The 17,308-nt window shown below is 46.1% G+C and overlaps 1 long non-coding RNA gene across 1 annotated transcript in view; it reads left to right on the top strand.

The window, feature by feature from the left end:
- Window positions 1-17,002, top strand: part of LOC135361758 (uncharacterized) — a 32,303-nt gene extending 15,301 nt beyond the window's left edge. Inside the window, exons 2-3 of the long non-coding RNA XR_010405659.1 lie at window positions 10,587-11,857; window positions 12,408-17,002. This is a non-coding gene — a long non-coding RNA (uncharacterized LOC135361758). The remainder of the gene's footprint in view (window positions 1-10,586; window positions 11,858-12,407) is intronic.
- Window positions 17,003-17,308: the final 306 nt, after the last annotated feature.

Raw genomic sequence — 17,308 nt, 5'->3', positions numbered from 1 at the left:
AGAAGTAGATAGGAATAAATCCATGTAGAGTCTTGAATAAATATTTTGGTCTTTATCCTAAATATTTGTCTTATCTGGGACCTCTAGGAAGTCAATTCTGAATTAAAGACTAAAGTAGTGCGTTCATTTAGCACATAGAATTTCTCCAGAAAGCTTATAAGGAAAACCATATTTCAGAGCCATTCTTATCAGGGAGAAAGGAGGGAGTGATTTATCTGCCTGGTATTGTCCCATCTTCCACTGCCCATTGTTCATGTTTCACTCTACAGAAAACTAATTCCCCTGTGCTTCCAGAGTGTATCACCCAGGCCTTCAGTGGTCATGCCCAAGGTGTGGCATTTCATCCAAACCTGGAGGTTGAGGCATATGTGGAACACAAGCCAAGAGAAATAAAAGGATGCAGTCAAGGGAATCTGAGAAGCACACAGAGTTTGTGTCCTATATACCATTAAAAGAATCCATGCAAGAGAGTGCCATAGTCTGGCAACATTGAGGAGAACAGCTTAGCGAGCATTAAGAATGGATGTATGGAAAACAGCTGGGAAGCTATTGCAGTGGTCCAGGAGAGAACAGATGGTGTCCAGGGTTGGGGTGGTGGATGTGGAAGTGGAAAGAAGCAAAGGGATATGAGAGATTTTAGGAGGTACAAACACCAGGCCTAAGGGAATGGTTAGATTGGAAAAATAGGGAAAGTTACCAAGGATGTCAGGTTTATGACTTGAGCAACTGGTAGATGGTGGCATCATTTGCTAAGATAAGAATCTGAGGTAGAGAATCAAGTTTGGGAGGAAAGATCGTGACTTGGGGTTTGGACTTGTGGCTATGAGAAGTTCAACTGGAGATTCTGAGTAGGCAAATGAATGTATGCGTGTATAGAGTAAGAAGTGAAGCTTAAAACACTGAAACATTTAATGGCTCTCTGGAGAAGGATGGTAATGGAAAGAAGATAAAGAGTGGGGAAGAGGTAGGAGGAAAACAAGAAGAACCCAGGGAAGAGGGTTTCAGGAGGGAACCGTCCCAGAGAGGCCAGGGAAGGTGAGGACTGAGTCCTTTGCTTTAGCAACATGGTGGCCATTGCCATTTTAGCCAAAGTGATGGGGCTGAGGAGTGAGGGAAAATGTGAAAAGGAAGAGTAGTATAAACAACCTATTCAAGAAGTTTCACTGGGAAGGGGAGAAGGAAAAAACAATAGCAGGAAGGGGCTGTGGGTTGAAGTTGTTTTTGTTTTATCATAAGAGGGACTTGAGTATGTTTAAGCATAAATAGGAAGGACTCGGTGTCAGGGAAGGGTGGAGTATGCAGGGGAGAGGAGACATATTAGAGTGTCCGGCTCTTGAGAGAACAGGAGGGGCTGGGATCCAGAACACAGGGACTGACCTCAGGGTAAGAAGCATCAGCCAGGATGGGAGGAAAGGAAGGGGGATGACGCCAGGGAAGGAGCGGCTGTAGCAGGAAATTGAGGGTCTTGTTCGATGACTTCCATTTTTGAAAAGTAGGAGGCAGGTTACATGCAGAAATGTGTGGTGGGGGTTGGAAAGGTAGGAAGGAGAGTGGAGAGGGTTTGAAATAGAAGAAACTGCCAACTTAGTGATCTTGAGAGCGCTTCCCTCATGGGCAGCATGGAGAAACGATGACTGGGCGGAGGGAAGAGGGGAGATGCCAAGAGAAGAAGGAAGGGGGTCCCAGCCAACCCCCTACCTTGCCTCCCTACTTACCCTTCAGCCAGTCTTAGCTCTGGTCTTCCAGCTCATAGACAAGGAAGCAAACAAGGTGGGTCTTGATACAGCAACTCAGAGTTCCTGGCTTCTGGATAACTAAGAGGGTGTCATTTTTGTGATTCACACATAATAGCTTAACGCAACAATCAATCAATTTTTGAAAATTCTCTTTTGAAAATTCTCCTTTTATTGTGGCATCGTGGTGACACTTCCAAATGTTGACCCTGGAAAATAAAATATTGTGAGCATCCACTAAGATTTTAACACAGAAGTCTGTTAAAAGTCTTTTGTTCCTTGGGCTTTTCTTTTCGGCTAGAACAGGACCTAACTGTTTAACTTGTGGTTAAGGATTATTTGTGCGGGGCACCTTGGTAGGTGAAATGTAGTGGATTTGGCGTTTTGCCTGTGGAACACTGGGCAGGAGCTCCAGTTACAAATTGCAGCTGTATAAAATAACAGGAAACGTGGGGCTTTGAAAGATTCCACTGGAAAGATTAATTATTTGGGAAAGAGTTATGCCACAGCTTCGTGTGTTTTTGGAGAAAAGGTGGCCCATGCCATTTTTAATAGTGCAAAAGAAAATTCTGCTACTAGGACTAAAGAGGGGAAGGGAGGAGCTCTTGTTTCCTGGAAGGGCTCACATTTAGTTTAAAAACCATCTTTATTCTCTTTGTTAGGAGACAAGGAGCTAGAAATGAAAGCCACGTGGAATCCCAGAAAGATCTGAGGCTTATAAAAGAAAAGATCCGGATTTCCTAATTCTCTGAGATGACCTCCTTGTTTGTTTGTTTGTTTGTTTGTTTGTTTTAACTTTTCTCCCTACCATCCCCCATCGTGTCCCTTAACATCTAATGATTTCCTATATATCAATCCACCATGGACATTCATGCACCTGTAGGCATAAGAATGTTATTCAAACAAACCCACAACTTCTGTGTGGACATTGACTTTGGATTTAGTGACTCTGTGATGTCCAGAAGAATAAACCAGCATTTACTATACAGCTGGGACGACCCCAATGATCAGACAACACTCAATAGACTTGAGCACAGTTTTCTGAGAACAACGTGTTTCTACACGTTTGAAGTAAAATAATGCAGCCTCCCCAGCGTGCTCTGATGGTGAACTGCCAAGAAATTGTAGGGAGTTGGTATTTTGGTGGAGGGGAAAGGCATTTTCTTGAGTTCCAGAGACATCTGTCTATAAATGTATACAGAAAAGGGATGTATGTTTCCAGGTAGGCTCATCACTTTGTTTCATCTTGAACATCACTCATCTGAAATCAGCCCTGGAGAGATGTATTTGGCAAGAAGGTTTACCTGAGCCATGGAAGGAACAAAGGTTCTCCCTCCATGCTACGACTCTCACAGTTGAGCCTGACCACCGAGCATGAGAAATGCTTGTTATTGGACTTGCTCGGGGAGTGGGATGTTCAGGCTAACCCACTGATAGAGAGCGACCATTTGAAGACTTTTTGTGCAGTAATGTACACATCACACCCAATTGTGGTGCTGTGAAACCCAGACTTTCCCAGAGGAGCAGGACGTCAAGACTTTGGAATCTTTCAGCGCCTTGGGGCATCACCAGGAGCAACAGTTAATCTCATGGAGGCTAGATGGGTAGTAAACTGGATATTTCCAGTGAATAGAAGGTCAGGAAAAAAAGCTTTTACTGTAGTTTTGTTAAATTTCTAATTGAATTTTAAAGTCAGAGAAGTGCGGTGGTGGAGAGATTACGATGGCAGCACTTCCTGAAATCTAATAGCGTAGTCTCTTGGCTGTCCCAGAGGTGAAGGGGGAGGAAGAGGCTGAACCCCGTCTGCTCTGTGCCTGGGGACCCCCTCCCTCTTCCCCACTATCCCCCTTGGTACCCTTCCACTCTGGTACTGAGGCTCTCTCATCCTCTTCCACAATATGCTGCTTGTGTCCTTTGTGCGGAGGGTGACACAGTCCCTGCCCTCAGGGGACATTTATTTGAGCCGGAGAGACCGAAGCACTTGTCGATCCAGGTTGTCCGTCCAGGGAGGTGGAGGTTTTCCTGGCCGGGGACTGGAAGGAAAGAATCTAGAGGGGCAGAGACCAGAAGCAGCACTGTCAAATACCCAGGATGGTATGCTGCTGAACCAAGCTAGGCCTGTGGGCTCAAGTCTGGAAACGACTTTGTTTTGATCACACCTGCTGTGTTGGTCCCCCACCTCTAGACGATCTCAGAAGGCACAACCCCCTGGTTTTCCAGCCTTGCTCAGGTCTTGCTCTAGAGTCTCCTACTAGCCCAGCCTCCATCAAGCCCTTACTTTCACACTTACTTTAAAGCTTCTCTCCATCCCCCAGGCCTGGAAATCCTAAATGTCTCATGTCTTTCTACCTATTCTTTTGTTCCTCCAGCCTCTGGCTCCTCCAGGACAGGGTATGGGGAGCAAAGACAGGTAAAGGGCAGAAACTGCCCATCTGACTAGGGCTATTATAAATAGACATTGTGAAGCGCCATGGGTGACCCCTCTCCCCCCACACCCGCATGGCATAACATGTGAGACAATGCAAGGATGCTTCTCTTGGCATCTTGGGGGGAGGTGGGATTGGGTGGCAGGCAGATCCCAAAAGATGGAAACCCAGAATGTATTTCCCGTGGACAGGTGTTTGGTTCTCTTAGCCTGGATTAACTGGAAGGAAAGCGTTTAAATGTGAGGAGAGCTCAATGCAAATCTGGAAAGTGAAATTGGAATTCTGTAGCCTAATAGTTGTGTGTTTTCAAAAATGAACATTTCAGGGGCTGCTGGGAGGGCTCAGTTGCTTGAGCTTCTGACTCCTGATTTCAGCTCAGGTCATGATCTCAGGGTCGTGAGATGGTGCCCCGGCTTGGGGTCCATTTTGCGAGTGGAGTCTGCTTAAGATTCTCTCTCTCCTCCTGCTTCCCCTCCCCGCCCACTGCTGGCACGTGCACACATGTGCTCGCTCTCTCTCTCTCAAAAAAAAAAAAAGAATATTTCAGATTTTCGGTTCTTATTAAAGAACATGCTCATGTAGAAAATTTATATGATACTGCAAAGTATAAAGAAAAAAGTAAATCCTGTTATCCAGAGAGACTAATGGGATTTGTTTGTTTATTTTTTTAAAGGTGACAAAGGGAAATTGCATGTTGATTTGTTCCTTGCAGGCTGTCCTACTGGGGCTGAGGTTACAGACATTTTTCAATCCTCGGGAAGTAAGCAAGAGAACAGGGAAGATTAGAACTCATGTTGCATAACAGGGAGAATGCCCTACAAAACCTGAATCTAGAGCTGTTCTTAGACAAATTATTCCTTTTTCTCAATCTTCAGTTAAAAGTCGGTCTTTTCTCTCTTAATTCTGTACTAAAAGTGATTTGCAGGTTTGAAAAAAACAAATCCTCCATTGTAGTGAGGGCTCAATAAATGCTCTGAGTTTAAATGGAATGAAATAGATGGACAGTGGGGCCAGGGACCGGTGTGTTAGATTTTAGGACACTTGGTCTGACTGAAGAATGAAGGCAAACACATGGGTGGGTCACCCAGATCTGGCTCTGCCCTCCTTCCTAGTTGTGTCACCTTGGGCAAAGATCCCTCATGTGCCCAGACGGAAGTTGGCGCCAAATATAAGGCAGCCCTAAACTTTCCAAAGGGGAAATCCTCCCATAATATTTTGGTCAACCTGAACACAGAAAACATTTAGTGACATAGATAAAACTATGATATGCTTATTCAATGTGTGAATTTAGTACATACATATTTAATATCATTAACACAGTTAATTTATACAAAATAGTAACTTGAAAGTACTGTTTGTTTCCACTCTCCTATTGCATGAAACAAATCAATTCCAACTCTTCACCCACCTCTTGATCATCAGTGTTCTCATTGTCAAGAGCCCTTTATGAGGCATTCTAACTTGTCTGGATTGCCGGAGATTCTCCTGGACCCGGTATGGGATGCGGTCACTGGAAATTTTAGCCCAAACTACAAAGTGCCCATTCGCATAGCATTAGCTCATGTTTGCTCTGGTCTCTCCAACATAACTACTCACTGTTCTGCTTTTTAAAGTGATCATAAAAGGCTTGTTTATGACGACTTTCAGCATCGCAAATGTGAAGTCACATTCCCAGGAATAACTAACAAATCTGTGTTACATTTCCTCACTTCTTTTTGTATCAAAAGCTTCCATAGCTTCCAAAACTGGCATGAATTAAGGATATTTTAAGCTAATGTCTTCCTCAAACTGTAACATGGTTGTTAAATATAAAGCAATTTAGAAAGCATTGGCGTAACATGTGAGACAATGCAAGGATGCTATGATATTGTGATTTATATTAAGAAATATATATATTTGGTCTTTGTCCCCATTTCTGGTACAGAGCTCCTAAAACCTTGGAATTTCCTAAGTGATAAGAGCCATAAAGGAGAAATGGATGTCTTTTGCTATTCCTATAAAAAGACCCTTCAACCATACCTGAGTTTACATGAATGAGGTGATTTTTGGAAAGTCCCAAGATGACCTTAGGATGGGGGCTGGTTGCCGGGGGTCCAGCCGGTCCCACCCCTCTCCCCACCACCCGCCTGACCTCTGGGGAGGGGAGAGGACCTGGACGTTGAATTGATTGCCAATTGCCAATGATTTAATCAATCATGCTTGTATAATGAAGCCTCCATAAAAACCCAAAAAGGACATGGTTCAACAATCTTCCAAGTTGGTGAACATGTGGAGGGGCCCTGAGAGAGGTGTATCCAGAGAGGTGGTGGACGATCTGCACCCCTTCCCACGTAACTTGCCCTATGCATCTCTTCCATCTCACTGCTCCTGAGTTACATCCTTTTATAATGAACTGGTAGTGTAGTAAGCAAAGTGTTTTCCTGAGTTTTGTGAGCCATTCTAACAAATCAATTAAGAGGGGGTTTGTGGGAACCTCTGATTTATAGCCAGTTGGTCAGAAGCCCAGGTGACAAGCTGGACTTGTGATTGGTGTCTGCATTGAGATGAGGAGGAAGGGGGACAGTCTCATGGGACTGAGCCCTTACCCGGTGGGATCTACCTGCAGGTAGAGAGTGTCAGAATGGAGTTAAATTGTAGGACACCCAGCTGGTGTCACAATGGCTTGATGTGCGGAAAATCCACACCCTGGTGACCAGAAATGTCAGAAGTATTGAGTGAGAGTAGTAAAGGGGGCACATAGGAGTGTGTGATTCCTTTATACCCAGAGATAAAGTATTTTCCTCTTTTCTGAACAGTAATTTCTGGAAAAATACCTGGTCTTACATATAGTGGTTAACATCTTTGGACTTCACTTGCCTGGGTATAAAGTATGGATAATATGAAATGTGGATAATAATTGTAATTAACTGTGGACTCCTTGGGGGGCAGGAATCATCCAGTTTATTCATCTTTGTCCTCTATGCCTAGCACAGTGACTGATTCATAGCAAGGACTTAATAAATATTTGTCTGACAAGTGAATAAATCCAAAAACATTCCTCTATTTCCAAGGCATGCATCCGCTTCTGTCTGCAGACTCTCTTGACACCAGGCTCTTCTTACAGGTTCTCGGGTAGGAAGTAGAGAACTTGGCGCAAATCGAGTAATTAGTTAGGCTAATGCCCCACACACTTGATACATAATACTCCACACACATTGATTTCAAATCCTACTAAATTTGAATGTATTCAGACAAGATGCTGGGTTTTTTGTTGCTGTTGTTTTTAAATTAAGTAAGCTCTACGCCCAACATGGGGCTTGAACTCCCAACCCTGAGATCAAGAGTCACATGCTCTCCCGACTGAGCCGGCCAGGCACCCAGCAAGTGCTGATTTTAGATGCTACTACCTCCATTCGCTTCGGGCACAGCCCCAAGACTTCTGGCTCTGGGACCTGTACTATGTGGAGTCCCAGCTGAGGCAAGGCAAAGGTTTGCTCTGGGAGACCAGTCTGGGCTTGGAGTGGGGGTGGGAAGCGCTGGGGCTGGGCACCACAGCAGAGCGGGGAAGGGACCCAGGTGTTACTAAGACGATATCTGAGACTAGGGACTCAGCGAATCCACTGTGCCTGCCAAGTTCAAAAGTAGAAAACACCACTTCTTGGGCTAGTTGATCCAAATACAAAGCAGAATGTAAAATGTTATTCCTAGCAGAAGTCCTCCTGGACTCTGGGGTCAAGCAGATCCGGGTTCAAATCCCATTTCTGCTACTTTAGCAGTGATGAAGCCTTTGATAGGTTATAGCGGGTGCTCTGAGCCTTGGTATGGAAATCTCCAGGATGGTCCTAACATCTGGGTCAGAGCGCTGCTGTGGGGATCAAATGAAAGAGTAAAATGTAAAATGCCTGGAACAGTGCAGGCTCTGTAGCAGGTCCTCACCGGGAAATTGTTCAGTTCTGTTGCTCTTATCTTCCTGCACAGACGTGGGTACCAGTAGATAGAGAGGTGTTAGCCATCATTGATCTCAGGAGAGTCCCCAAGGGTCGGGATTGTGCATCCTTCTCCTCTCCCACCAGACTGTCCTTGGGGCACACAAAGAGGAGAGGGGCAGGGAGATCCTAGAGTTGGGACTTTGGAAGGAGACTGGACAATGCCAAGACCAAGGGGACAACGAGACACAAAAGCACTGGTGGAAGAAGCTGTTTTATGTTCCTTGGTTTGCGGTGGGCTTTTTGTCCTTCCCAAGAGGAGGGCCAGGCAGTGATGATCCTGCCGAGGAGGAGTGAGGAGTGAAGGCTTCCTGGTGGAGGCAGCAGGCAAGAGGGAGGGGCGTGAAAGGGGATGCGGAGACCAGGAACAGGTTTAGGCTGGGAAGCCTGAGCTGTGTGCTCAGCAGAGTCAGGAGAACAGGCCAAGTCACGGGAGGAGGAATGGAACAGGGACAGAGCTAATGTGGCCACTGGTAATCGGCGCTGGGGCCGCTGTGTCTGGGCCACCTCGTATAATAATTAGAGCTAGCGTTTATAGAGCGCTTACCGTGGCTATATATCAACTCATTTAATCTTTATTACGACGCTACAAGGCGGTCACTGTTACTGCCTTCACTGAGGCTCAGAGAAGGCGTGGTTGCGGGTTCCAAGAGGTGAGGCAGTAATCCTTACCTCCCGGTGTTACACCCCTGAGGACTTCCCTCCTGCACTGAATGCAGCCTTCCCCGTCCCCGATACTTGCCTGTGACCCTGCCTTTGGAGGACACAATTCTGCAGCTCCGCCTTGGCACCCCTTTGCACAGAGGGGGTGGCATTTGCCTCTCTGATATAGGTAAGAGATATTGAGACAGTCCCACCTCACCCCAAGGTCCTGACCCGGCTAGGCCTGCCCCTTCCTGCCTGTCCCTGAGGGCTGGGAAAGGACAGGTGGGATTCTGGTAGTGAAGGAGGGAGGAGAGGAGATTGCCCCAACCCCAAATATGTAACTGTTCCTTCTGTCAGGGAATCAAAAAGCCTGAAGGAGACAATAAATATTTTGTTCTATAAATATGGTAGGTAAGAAATTTAAAGAGCAAATACCAGTAGGAGAAAGAAGTAGGCACCAACTTGAACTCACACAAAGTCGAAATTATTTGGAGAGCTGAGCTCCGAGCAGGGAGGGCCCAGAGACTGAGGCTGAGATTGGAGATGAGGGATGAAAAGACCCACAGGAGGAAAAGGCAGGCAGAAAGGGAGGGCTTGGCTTGATCAAAATGAACAATAATTCCTCCCACTAGTCCTGTCTGGAAGAGCTCTTGAGGTCCAACTTCCAAAACCTCCAGCTCTCAGCCAGGACAATGCTGGGTAAGATGCTGAACTGAGATGGGGGAGGAGGGTGAAAGCAGTTGGATTCATTCCCCGGATGCTGATTTGCCAGAAAAGGAAGTGGGGGTGTCAGGGACATTATTTCCACTTCCTGGATACACATTCAAACATGGAACAACTGAGTCCTAACAGGACAAGGCAATAAAAGAGGCGACCACCCCAGGTGGTACCACACCCAACATATTCCAGAACTGAGTGGGAACTCGTAGCAGTATTTTTAAGGCTTCCAGAGAGCAACACCTAGTTGCCACCTTAAATCTAAAGGACAACAAAGATACCTCAAGAATACTTTAAAAAAAAGCCAACTCCAAAAAGGTTGAACACAACCTCTTGATGCCTTTTAATACAATTAAATAAATTGTGGTACATTCAGACAATGAAATGTTGTGTGACCACTAAAGAAACCTAGCCGCTTTCTACGTAGTGATACAGAATGATCACCAAGATAAAGGTGAAAAAAGCCAGAGGCAGACCATCCTGGATAATACGCTACCTAGTGAGCCAAATACATTTCTACTACATTTGTGTAAAATAATAACATCTGTATTCTTGCATCTGTGTAGAATGTCCCTAAAAGAACACACATGAATGTGTATGAGCTACTAAAAACAATGAGGTTATAAGTCAGGATAGCGATTCTCCCCGTGGGGGGTGGCTCTAGGTGCCGCTAATATTCTGTTCTTGACCCGCACGCTGGTTACACCATGTGTTCAGTTTATGAACCTTCATTTGCCTGTACTTAAGATTCATGTACTTTTCTATGTTATACTCGAATACAGTTTTCAAAACAAAAAAAAAATTGTTTTGGGTAGTAGAGTAAGCGAATCGATGAAATAAATAAAGTCATTTTGAATAATAACGAAAACATGACTCCAAACTCAGGCAGTCCAAGAGGCTCTCAGTCCCTCTCCCAGCAGATTCGTCCTGACTGTTACTCACACACCCAATTCAGGACAGGGGGTGAAAGAGGCTTAGGTTTCAACGCTCCCCAATCTGGCCTCCTTTACTCTTCCTTCACACTGACCTCAGCCTCTCAGCCTCTTTATCAATTGCTTCAGGACTTTTTTTTTTTTTTTTTTTTCCTTTTTCCCAAACAGATTAAGCCACAGTTGTTCATCTGTTCAACAAAGTCTGCCTGCTATGCAATCTGTGGCTCTCTGGGGCCGGGGTGATGAAGAAAACCTGCTGGCTGTGAAACAGAAGGGGAGTTGTTTTCTTTCATGGCGCTACTTTTCAGTGTGAGCAAGCATATTTCTGGTTAAAAAGAAGGAGGAGAAAACTTCCTCTTGCAATCCCTTAAATCGAGGAGAAATCTTTAAAAACTTAAAATTTTCCTCCTACAACGTGGTAATATTTTTCCTAAAGTGGGGATGCAGGTTGCCTCAGAAAGAAAAAAACAGTCAAGTTCTCTCCAGCCCCATTTTCGAATCCGATCCCAGGCATTCCTTTTGAGGGCAGTTGGGTGTTTGCCCAGGAAGTTCAGCCGCAGCCAAGATTCACTCACACCTGGGATATATAACCTCCTGGAGAAGGCGTGGGAAGAAGCCTGGCGTTTCTGGAAGACCTACTTTGTGCCGGCCACTGTGCTCGGCCCTTCACATTATCACATTCATAGCACAAGCACTGGGAAGTCGTCACGGCCGTTCTGCCCATTTTACAGAAGGAAGCGAAACCTCGGGGTGGTTACGTACCTCACCCGAGGTCATACTCTGTACACACTCAACAGGCAGGGGCCTGAAGCAGCCCTTTGGGTGGCCTAAGGTTCTCTGGAGGTGTCTGGCTGGTTCGCACTTGGGGTCTCAGGCACCTGCAGTTAGATGTTGGCTGGGGCTGCAGGTACGTGGAGGCTCCACCGAGCTGGATGTCCCCACACCCCTTGGTTGAACAAATGAAAGCTGGAGCCGTCACTCAAAGTGTCACAGGGAGCCTCTCCGCCAGGGGCTGTCCCGAGAGCGAGCGCTCGGAGAGGCGGGGGCAGAAGCTGCAGGTCCCCTCTGGTGCCAGCCCAGCACTTCTACTGCTCACTCTTGGCCAAAGCGAACCACAGGCCCAGCCAAGGGAAGGAACATGGGGAATGGACTCCATCTCTTCAGGGGAGGAGGCGTGAAAAGAATATGCAGCCATCCTTAATCTACCATACCTGGAAAGTGGTGAAGCCAGGATCCGAATCCAGGTCACCTGGCTCCTTCCTTCATAGTCACCTTCAGACCTCACTGTGCACCTGCTCAGCTACCGGAAATGGCCGTTACTGATTCTGGTGTTTGAAAAGGCAGTCAGGTGGCAATATCAACTCCACTTAGATACTTCCTGTTAAGGATGCCAGTGGCGTCTGCACCAAGCAGGGAGCTGCCGTCTTTTCTAACAGAAGGTGAGTGCCTTCAGAACCACTGAACCCCGGGCCTGCAAACCCTCAGAGGTACCCAGCTGTCCCTCCTTTTGAGGCGGCTGATTCTTCCACCCTAAGATGATGAGCCCTCAGGGCGCCTGCGTGGCTGTCGGTTAAGCATCTGCCTCCGGTTCAGGTCATGATCTCAGGGTCCTGGGATCAAGCCCCGCATTGGGCTCCTTGTTCAGTGGGGAACCTGCTTATCCCTCTCCCTCTGCCATTTCCCCTGCTTGTGCGCACTCTCTCTGTCAAATAAATAAATAAAATCTTAAAAAAAAAAAAAGAGGGAGAGAGAGAGATGATGAGCCCTCGTTGAACCCGGATGCCTAGGATAGGAGTTCTCTGGAGGCTATTTGGCATCCTGAGCAAAGGTCTGCGAGCTCCAAAAATAACTTTTTACCATGGTTCCTTTTAGAAGTGAGAGCCCCTGCCACCCAGCCTTGACTGCTGTCCCTACAGTAACCTGCCATCTCCAAGAATTCAACGGCACACTTACTTTGGTTTGTCTCTGTTGTGTCTTTTGCTTCTCCAGATTCCTCAGCTGTGCTGTCTGGTGCTATGATACCAAGGTGTGATGGGTTTCACTGGGGTATAAGAAAAGCCCAGTCATCCTGGCGCACCGAGCTTCGGTCAAGACAGGTCAGTAAGGAGCATCTTTGGAAAATGGGGGCATTGTCCCCAGAGGGACTGGAGGGGACTCTATTCCTTTGGCTCCCCTGCAGTTTCTGTCCCTCCCTCGGACATCTCATTGACGCCTGCACCATGCCCGGCATTGGCTCCTCCCACATTAATAAGCACCACCCTTCCCTGGCCCCCTACCCCTCTCCTCTGCGAGGCTCCCAGAGCCCCCCTCTGGTGCAGAGCCTTCTGCTTCAAGTATCCATTGACTAAAGAAACCTTGCTGTTAAATTTGAGAAAAAGATTTCAAAGCTGAGGGGAGGAGGCAACTTAGAGAATCTTCATGCTGCAAATTGGAGAGTTTAAAACCTAATTACTGTCCGCACTCAGCCTCAAAAGGCCTCCGTCGATATTTATTGAATGATTGAGCAAACTTTACATTCACACTGTTGGTAAATAAAAGGATTTTCCTAATAAGCAAATCATTAGAAGAGATTGCAAGAAGGAGTTTAACTTAATTAAGAGGATACTTCCCAACCTTTTGTTTTATCCATTCCAAATAATAGGCTTCCTTAGAATTTTCAAGTGTGCCTTAGGTATTTGTTAAAAAAAGTCTAAGACTTGTCTCCATTAGATAAGATTTCGTATCAGTTAGTTTGTGTCGGCACTTAAAAGTAATAACAGTGAATGTCTTGTAAATGGCCCTTCTCCTAACTTTCTACCAATTCAAAATGATAATAACTTCTTTCATCCACCAAACACCCAGAAAGCATCCTGGCAAAGTAGATCTTGAGAATACAGCTTAGTGTCTTCATGGGTCCAGTAGAGGTAGTCATGGCAACTGCATCAGAAAGCAGCCATTGAGACTTCAATGAGATCGTGACAGGAAAATATTTTGACGAATTTACAATTTTTTTTTTTTAAACTGTATTTATTTCCTAGCGTCTCTCACCCTCCTCCTGATCTGGTCTGTAGTCTTTCCTTATCATCGCCTTGAAGTCAGCTAGCTTTTATTGCCTCAGGGGAGGAGTGATAAGGCAGAAAAGCCACAAAACTACCTAGGAGTGGTACAAATGAGGCCTTTGGCACTGGAAATTTAACCCTTGAGTGATGGAAGCATCAATTTTGGGGCATAAATGTTAAACACGGAAAAACAGAGAAGTAGGCCTACAAAGATTACCAAGGCTATGGAAGGGAGGAGAGAAACCAAGGGGAGGCCAAACATCAGCAGTAGTGTCCCTGAGAAAGAGGACTGCCCCGGGGAGGTGGGGCAGCGGAGCCTCCTGGCTCCTGGGCAGTAGACTTCGTCAGGCAGAAGGGCTGAGCGGAGAGGTGGGAGTGTTAGGATCTCTCCAGGTGCCGGAAACTGTGGCTTGTTCTCGGTAAAGTGGGAGGTAGTTTTGAGGTAGCAGAGAAAACTATGGCTTTGAGGTGTGGAGCCAAGGAGTAACCCAGGCAGGGGCCTGATGGAATGTCAAGTCTGGCAGTTCGGATTGATAAAGTTAATTTGTACATCGGGACCCACAAAATGGAGGCTCACGTCACAAATCTAAACCCAGGTCTGTGCTTAGGAAAAACATCTGTCAAGGAAACCTAACATGCACCAATCACAGTCCTCCAACTCAGCTTCAGCTAGCTTACCTTACCCTAGGAAACAGGACCTGCCAACTTGAGAAGGAAACCCTCATCAATCGTGCCCTGTTTCCGCATTGCCCCTTCTAACACCCTATAAAGCTCACTCTCGCCCAAACACCCTTGGGAACAGTGCTCTGCTGCTAGTGAGGCATGACTCCCCCCATCCACGGATTGTTTTTGCCTTGCATAAAGGACATTAAACTCCAATTGTTCACTTGAAAGGATGTAATGGCAGAGGCCACTATGAGTGGATGAACACCAGGACATCAAATCCCAGCTACTTCCCATCACCTGGAAACTCAGACAAAACCTGGCATAGAGCAGGAGCCAAAATCATCTGGAATTAAGTTTCTGCCACCCAGCAGAATGGGCATTAAAACTAGAAGTAAAAACCATTTATTCAATTCTATGTATTTCATCCAGACCATGAGATCTGCCCCAACCCTAAGATAGTGATTTAAGTGCCTCATTATATAATATGTGCTCAATAAATGCTAGGTACTATTATTACCTTCAAGACAAGACATTGAAGAAAGTCCTATTACACACTGTAAGAAAGGCCTATTACCAGATGTGAGGGCAATCTGGCTGAGACATCTGTCATCCCACTGATCACCAGGGTTGATTTGGCTGATCTGGCTGGCTAGGTGAGTGTCCCCTTCTTCCCTCACTACTCAGTGTGTCCCTCCTGAAGCTATACACTCAGCCGAAGAGGATGACCTTCCCCCGTAGAGGAGGACTGTTCCTTGGGTCAAGGGTCTACGAGTAGCTGCGCTCCTGCTAGAATATCCAAACAAGTTCTCAAGGTCCATTTGTAGAAGAACCTAGGATAGTCAAGCTTCCAAGACTCCAGACACATCCAAATGAGGTGCTGCCTGTGGCAGTCTACTTTTCTTTGAAAAAGAAAGAAAGAGGGGCGCCTGGGTAGCTCAGTTAAGTGTCTGACTCTTGGTTTTGGCTTAGGTCATCATCTCAGGGTCATGGGATCCAGCCCCGAGTCGGGCTCTGAGCTCAGTGTGATGTCTGCTTGAGATTCTCTCTCCCTCTCCCTCTGCCCCCACCCCTGCTCTCTCTCTCTCAAATAAATAAATAAATCTTAAAAAGAAAAGAAGGAAGAAAGAAAGATAGGCCTATTACCTTCTCTTAGAGACCCAAAAGGGGGGGGTCATGTTATTCTTGCCAAGGGACACTCAAGTTAGTACTATGAACAGTCATGATGGGAAGATGGCTGTTGACAACCCAGAGAGCACAGCAAAGGAGAGCCTCCATGACTTGTTTTTTAAAGACTGACTTGACTACTTATGGTCTTCTATGGAAACCACTATATAGTCATCAAAATCAACTTCCGTTTGGGAACACAGTGAGACTACATTTCCCAGTTCTCCGGGGAAGGTAGGTGGGATCATTTGACCAATTCTGGCCAATGGAATGGGGTAGAAGTGAGAGGCTACTTCCTGCTCCCTTAAAGCCTTTCATGTGATCCTCTACAACTGGAGCCAAAGTATTCTGAGGACCCAGGAAACAGGCAGAGCCTTGGTTCCTGAGAAGCCCCTTGGAGGAGAGCCGTAAGAGTAGGAAACTTGGGTTGGATTATTCCTAAGTGAGAAGTAAACTTTCCTTGGTTTAAGCCATTGATGGCTGTTTGACATAGAAGTCAACTCTAAGACACACTGTATATGTTAGAGTAAGGGTGTTGAGTTCCTTCCAAACGGGACTGTGACTCCCCACCTCGGAAACCCCACGTTCGATGCTGTTACTGCATCCGGCCTTTTTAGCGGCCTTCCCAGAGGTCCAAGACTGGGTGAGTACAGCAGCAGCTTGCTTGCCTTGTTCTTCGGGATTTAGACACTTAAGAGAGTGAACATGAAATGGTTTCAGTGTAAGAACTTAAAAATCCTAGATTGAGAGAATTTTAGTGAATGGAAGGTGCATGTGTAGTCATCTGGTTCAACCATTAAAATCAGTGAGAAGGAAACCGAAGCCTTGGGGCATAGTACTGAGTTAGGGCCATAGGCTGGATAGTACTAGAACCAAAGTCAGCTCCCCCTTCTTCAGAGCTCCCTCCAAAGTGCCCGTTGATGCATCTGGACATATAGCGTAGCATCGCATCCACGACTCAAGCTTTAGAGTTGGCCCAGACTGGGTTAAGGTCCTGGCTCCCCTTCTTACCAGGGAGAGTATTTTACATCTCTAACCATCTCTAACCTTGTCTGTAAAATGGAGAAAATAATGACAGTACTTTCCTCTTAGTGTCGTTATATCCGCTACACAAATTAGTGCTCACAGAGGGCTTAGCACACATCTGACCCTAATAAAATTTTGTTAGGTTCTTCCTTCATTTAAAAGAATACCGAACTTGTATAAAAACAATGCCGCAGCCTTGACAGAACAACATCCTACACAGCTTTACGATTACTTCTTTTGTGAACAGAACTCTGCATTTTCTACTCATACTTTTGAAGGAGTTCAAAAATATGCTGCTTTGGTATATTGATTCTTTTGAGCTGAAGGCACTTGAAAAACAGCAGATGCAGGGAGAGGCTCTCTCGGAACTGCCCTCCTCTGCCTAAAGACAGAGCCTGCAAAAGGAATTCGATTGTCCTAAATCCCCAACCTGGGAGTTTCATCCACCGGGGAAGACTGACTCCTATCCCAGGAGAGGAGACTTCGAGTCCACACCAGCCCCAGACAAACGTTGTCACCCCCTCATACCTCCCGTCTGCTCTTCTGAAGGCCCATTCATCTTTCCCCAAAGCATTTACTCTCCCCTAAGCAACCTGCATCTCCCTCTCCTTCTCTATTCAGATGGTATATAAGCTCTCAAGTCTCATCTGTTTTTCAGGTGTTCGTTTTTTTTCCCGCTGTGATGCCCTTGTCCACATAATATTAAAAATTAATACGTGTGTGTATCTTTTCTCTTGTTGTCTGCTGTCAATTTATTTCATAGACCCAGCTATCGAATCTAGGAGGGTAGAGGGACAGTCTTTCCTCTCCTACACTTTATTTGGGGCATTGGTTCCTTTCCTTATATGCCTGATTCTCTCCTCTACCAGATGGTAAATTTCTTGCTGTCTTATCTCTTTCTCTATTCCGCGGGGCGTAGGAGTGTGACTTGCACAAAATGGGTGCTCCCTGGAAGCTTGTTGGGGAGCAGAGCCTAGCATGGGGAAGATGAATGTA

This window comes from Mirounga angustirostris, unplaced genomic scaffold (assembly GCF_029215605.1).
Source record: "Mirounga angustirostris isolate CCGP_5_RB_7025 unplaced genomic scaffold, mMirAng1.0.hap1 SCAF_10, whole genome shotgun sequence".
Lineage (NCBI taxonomy): Eukaryota > Metazoa > Chordata > Mammalia > Carnivora > Phocidae > Mirounga > Mirounga angustirostris.
The sequence above is the reverse complement of the archived record's forward strand: the minus strand, read 5'-3'. Positions and strand labels throughout refer to the sequence as shown.